This window comes from Elephantulus edwardii, unplaced genomic scaffold (genome assembly GCF_000299155.1).
Source record: "Elephantulus edwardii isolate Elephantulus edwardi_28Jun2011 unplaced genomic scaffold, EleEdw1.0 scaffold00119, whole genome shotgun sequence".
In the NCBI taxonomy this organism is placed as follows: domain Eukaryota; kingdom Metazoa; phylum Chordata; class Mammalia; order Macroscelidea; family Macroscelididae; genus Elephantulus; species Elephantulus edwardii.
The window spans coordinates 8,159,594-8,165,521 of record NW_006399869.1 but is presented as its reverse complement, the minus strand read 5'-3'; the positions used below and the strand labels follow the sequence as shown (position 1 = coordinate 8,165,521).

General features: G+C 39.2%; 1 pseudogene; it reads left to right on the top strand.

The window, feature by feature from the left end:
- The first annotated feature begins 2,885 nt into the window (after positions 1–2,885).
- LOC102849786 lies at positions 2,886–5,796 on the top strand (annotated as a pseudogene).
- Positions 5,797–5,928: the final 132 nt, after the last annotated feature.

The window sequence follows — 5,928 nt, the reverse complement described above, 5'->3', positions numbered from 1 at the left end:
ATGGAGCAGCTGGTAGATTTTAATCACATTCCTTTGGTACTGCAACGCAGTTTCTTACCATTAAGCCACTACTACTGTTATTTTTTTTACTGTAATTATTGAGTGGTTATGTACTTCACCAAATTCCCACATTAAATATGACTTGAACCCTATTACATTGGACAAAATAATATTTATACGAAAGAGACTTGTAAACAAGCAGAATCCTGCTGAAGATGATACAAAACCAATTGGAACAGTACATTGACAGAAAATTACCAGAATTACAAGCTGGATTTAGAAGAGGCTGTGTCACTAGAGACATTATCGCCAATGATAGATGGATCTTGGCTGAAAGCAAAGGGTACCAGAGGAATATCTTTGTTGCATTGACCATGTAAAGGCATTTGACTGTGTGGATCTTGCCAAATTATGGTTAACCTTGAGGAGGTTGGGAATCCCAGAACATGATTGTACTTATGCGAAGCCTGTACTTGGACCAGGAAGCAGTCCTCAGAACAAAGACACACTGCATGGTTCCAAACCAGGAAGGGAGTGCATCAGGAATACATCCCTGTCACCATACCTTTTAAATCAATAGGTAGAAAAGATCATTCTGGAGACAGGACTTTAAGAAGAGGAATAAGGCATCAGGATTGAAGGAATACTCATCAACAACTCATGTTTTTCAGATGACACAACCTTGCTTGCGGAAACTGAGGTGGACTAGAAGTTCTTGCTGAAGAAGGTCAAGGGCTAAAGAAGATCAAGGGCTGTAGTCTTCAATATGGATTGAAACTCAACATCAAGAAGAAAAACATTCTCACCACTGGGCCAAATGGCAGAACCATGATAGATAGAGATTAAAGTTGTTAACAGTTACAACTTGCTCAGCTTCACAATAAACACTCTTAGCACCAGTAGTCAGGAAATCAAAAGACGAATTGCTTTGGGCTTTCAGGGATCTCGCCAGAGTACTGAGAAGGAACAATGTCGGTCTAGAGATTAATGTGTGCTTTATCTAAGCTATGGTTTTCACAATTACTTGCTATGCATCAAATAAATGGATAATGACTAAGGATGACAGAAGTAGGAATGCCTCTGAGTTATGGTGCTGGAGAAGAATCTTGAACATACCATGGACTACCTAGAAAACAAATAGGTCTGTCTTGAAGTGGGTGAAACCACATTTCTCCATGGAGGCTAGGATATTAAAAGCCCCATGTTACGTATTTTGGACATGTGGCCTGGAAAGACCAGTCCTTGGAGAAGCACGTCATGCTCAGAAGGGTGGAGGGACAGTGCAAGAGAGGAAGACCTGGATGGAATGGATTAATAGAGTAACTAGGGTTATGGGAGTAGGTTTGTCAGAGTCAGTGAGACTTGCTTACGACAGGGCAGGCTTCAGAGCTGTTGTACATAGGGTCGCTATGAGTTGCAGGCTACTCAATGGTACAGCATAGACAACAAAGGGATTTGCATTTCATAAAGAGATAAATTTATGCCTCCAAATTGCATTACTAGAATTTTTAATTCAATTTTAAAAGATTCTGGTCAATTATATTTGAAGCCCATTAGACATATTGAATAAAATTTTATTTATGAGTATTTGGTACATAAGAATGCCAACATTTTCTCTAGAAATGTGTTCATTTCCTTCTAAATATACCCTGTGTCCGGTGGCTTCTATTACTATGAATGTATCTCTCTTACTAAATTTTCCTTTCCTCACCTGGCTATTTGAGGCTTCTCTCTTAAAGTAAAATATTTTAAAATATTAAATGTGAAGAGTTCATAATTCTGCTAACCTGTGGCTCTTATTTATTAATTTACTTTAAACTCATGAAAATTCTGAAATTGGAAATGAAAAGAATGTATTGCAGAATAGGATTGGATATCTTTAAGTGTTTGGTTGGGAGGAATTATTAATGAAATGGAGTAAAATTTTTCTACAAATAATTAGAATTAGCAATTATAAAGCTGAAACATTGAAGAACAAAATCAAGCCTTGAATTTCAATACTGGAAGATGCTCTGGGGAAAGCCTTGAATAATCCTAGTCGTATCAGAAGAATATAAAATGAACACACAGAATCAATACACAAAAAAATAATTGCCGGTAGTAAACCGTATCATAGTAGCTTGCCTCCGGAAACCCTATGAACCTGGAGAGAGGATGAAAGGCACCCAAGCATCGAGGACTCTCCTTCATAGGGTCGCTATGGTTCTCCTGCTACTCAACGCCACTTGACAACAACAACCACAACAAACCATATCACCAAGTAGCATAGGATCAAGAGCCAATGGTAATGAAGGAAGTATTTCAAACTTCACTTAGCTCACTGGCAAAAAATCAGACACAAGGGATTGATGATATACCAATAAACATGTTTTGTTTTGTTTTTTAATTTTTTTTGTGAGTGTACCGTCAAATCAGATCTGACTGGTACAGAAGGCGATTATCCCTCCTTTCCCAGCAGAGCATCTGGTGGATTCTAACCGTGTGCCTCTGGGATTGTAGCTGCAGCTCCTTGCCACTAGACCACCAGAGCTCCCCCAATAAACATGTTTTAACAAGCTGATGTAGCCCTGAAAGTGCTTACCAGACTGTGCCCCAAAATTTAGAATGTACCTTCCTGGCTAACTCAATGGAAGAGAACCAGATTTGTTCTCTTTCCCAAAATACTTGGTGCAATAGATGTTGACATTATCAAACCTCTGGTTGCTACAGAAACCCTTCTTGAAATTTTGAACTGCTACTTCATCTGAGACACGGATGAGTGAGTCCACCAATCCTGGACAGAGAGTGAGCTCTTCTTCCTGTTCCCCATGATAAACCATATAAGAGGTCTGCAACTAGAATAGGAAACTGATCTGACTCTGCTGAGATCCTGGACTTCTGCTTCAATGGGCCCACAGAAGAACAGGCTTGCTACTGCTGGGATACAGCCACACAGAGCAAAGAATATCATTAACCTATTGTCCACAGAGAACAGCATAGAAGAATGTCTTCAGGTAACTGATATTATAATGATAAGGAATTGGGCAGCTAGTCAGTGAGACACAACAAACATTGTCTCATATATCCTAAGAAAAACCCCAGATAACATCAAGGAAGCAGTTATCATGTTGAAACATTTTGAAAAAAACCGAAAATAGCCATATTTTTTTAAAAAGCAGACTAAATCACAGACCCAATGAATTCTCTAGAGACAGGAAGGCAGAAGAAAACAACTTGTGTGGACTTTCAGGGATTAGTATTGAAGAAATTACAAATGGTGGAAGAAAGATATAAAAATGTAAGTAAAGAAGTACATAAATAAAAAAAAAATCACAAGACAGAGGAAGTATAACCAACACAATAATAGAAGCAAGAGAAACATGAAAACGCAATCCTGAATAAAAAGACCAGTATTACAAAAATTTCCAACATAGCAGTGGGAATAAATAGCAGAACTGACAAGAAGAAATAGGAAGACAAAAGATAAGGTCCACAATCAGAATCTCCAAAAAGAAAAAGTAGAGACAAGACAGAGGAAAATAAAGGAAAGATAAGAATCACGTGGAATAAAATCTAGCACAAGAAGATGAATATGATTGGAATTCCAGAAAAGGAGGGGAAAATGAAGAAGCATCAAGAAACTTAAAGAGGGGCTACTAGAAGAAAGTTTTCCAGATAAAATTAAAAACAAGGAAAAATACATTATGAAGCTCAGAAAACTCCTCCAAGTACATTAGATCCTAAAAGACAAACATTAAAACATAGTCAAATTCTCCAAAATCAAAGACAAGGATAATTTACTAAAAGCAGCTTGAGAAAAAGGATCACCTACAAAGAAAAAAACAATTTATCTTAGATTAAGCTTTGACTTCTAAGCAGAAACCGTATGACCAAAAGATAGCGGGTTGACACATACAAAATACTGAAAGAAAATAGTTGCCAGTTAAGGATCCTGTCCCCAGTGAAACTACCCTTTGAATGTGAAGAGCTCTGTCAATAAGATGACCACACAGAGTTCACCAGTGAGCACTCCTGCTCTCACTTCAGCCCCAGCCTCACTATGGCTACTATTTGAAACTTAATCCCAACTCCAGGCCAAGCTATTACTGTGGCTCATACTACAGATACAACTCTGGCACAAGCTCCAGCTCCTGCCTTGTCGACAGACCCAACTGCCTAGTGACTATGACCACATGGCCTTAGGGTAGACCCTAGTCTCTGTGCAAGCCCCAGTGCAGACTCTGGCATCACTGCCATTTAGGCTGATTCTCCCAAGGCACTTCCCTAGCATCTGCATGATCAGTCTATACCTGGTTATTTTAATCTGGTAAGCTATGAGTAATGCAATAAGGGCACAGACTTATTTATTAAGACTTTGCTGGGAACTGTTAATAAGTATTGAGTGGAATTTGCCAATTAATTTTCAGGGTCTCACACTTAGTCTGTAGATGAGGTGGAATACATAGAAATTATACAAAAGGTTTCTCCAAATGGACACATGTTGGGCTGGTACACTATAGGCCACAACATCACAGAGCACTCTGTGCTGATTTATGAATACTATAGCCGACAGACCCCAATCCCATTCATCTGACTGTAAACAGAAGCCTCCAGAATAGCCACATGAGTATCAGGGCTTATATCAGCATTTAAACATGTGTATCTGGGAGGACCCTGACAGTGAAGTTCATACTTTCATGATGAGATATACATATTACAATACTAAGTACATGAGGTAAGTACCTGGTTATAAAGATCTTTTTTAGCGCCATAGAGTGATTGAAACTTAAGTGAGTTGCAGCAAGTAAAACGAACATCAGTTCACATTTAGGAAGCTCTAAAAACAGTATGCAGAGGATATACTGTCGGGAAAAGCGCCAGCTGAAAATACAGTGGGCTATTTCTTGATGTGTCTGGTTATGTGTTCCATTTCGTTCTTAACAATTTCTAATTTTCCTTCATTCATGGTTCTCACATTCCATGTTCCAATCACTAGGGTCTGCTTACAACTGTTCTTCTTCCTTTGTATTTCCGTACTTGAAAGTTCTACCTAGGGTGCCCTTTATGTTAGTCTACGTGTGTTCTGTTGTACCTAGGGTTTTCAGAGGCCTCCTATTTCAGAAGTGGATGGCCAGTCCTTCTTCCTAGTCTGTTTTTATCTGAATGTTCAATTTTAGAGGAATATCTGACAGACAACCAATTTGTGGCGCAGTGAAAGATAAATCTCTCATTGTGGAGTTAACCATTAGTTACAGTGTTGACCCTGCCCTTAGCCCAGTGCCTTGACCAACTTATTTCCCAGCTCCACCCTCCACCAGGTTACCCCTTCACATCTGCCAAATCCCTTCAGAAATTATCTTCCATTGTCCAACCCATGATCTGTGATTCCAAACATGTCAACTGCTGACAATTTTTTATGCTGTGACCAGTGTCTCTTATGTTTAGTTTTACTATCTCCAAGGGAAGGTGATGTGTCCTGTAGAACTCCTGTGTAGATTATATTTTTCTCCGACCGATTTTTTTTCTTTGTACCTGTAGTGTGACAGACTCTTTCGGCGCGAGTAGATTCTCTATTGTCTGGGCCGACTTCCACCCGCCCGCGGATTCCAGGCTCCCGTTCTGCCCATGGGTGTGCTCTCCATGTCTCCGCAGCACCTCCTGACCGATTTTTTCTCTGGTTAACTAGTTACCTAAAATTTTTCCTGATGACATTGAGACCATACTCAACAGCAGTATCAATGATCTACTGATGGTGACACACTTGGCTAATCTCATACAGTAAAAATTACTCTCAACAAGAAGCTTGTAAACATGTGAATGGACTCCAAGAAGCATTCCTAACACTCTGGGTGCCAATCTTGGGAATTAGAATAGAGTGAATTAAAACATTTTTTTTGTGTGTGATCCTGTTTGGTTGATCAGACAACCAAATGCAATTAACTCTAAATA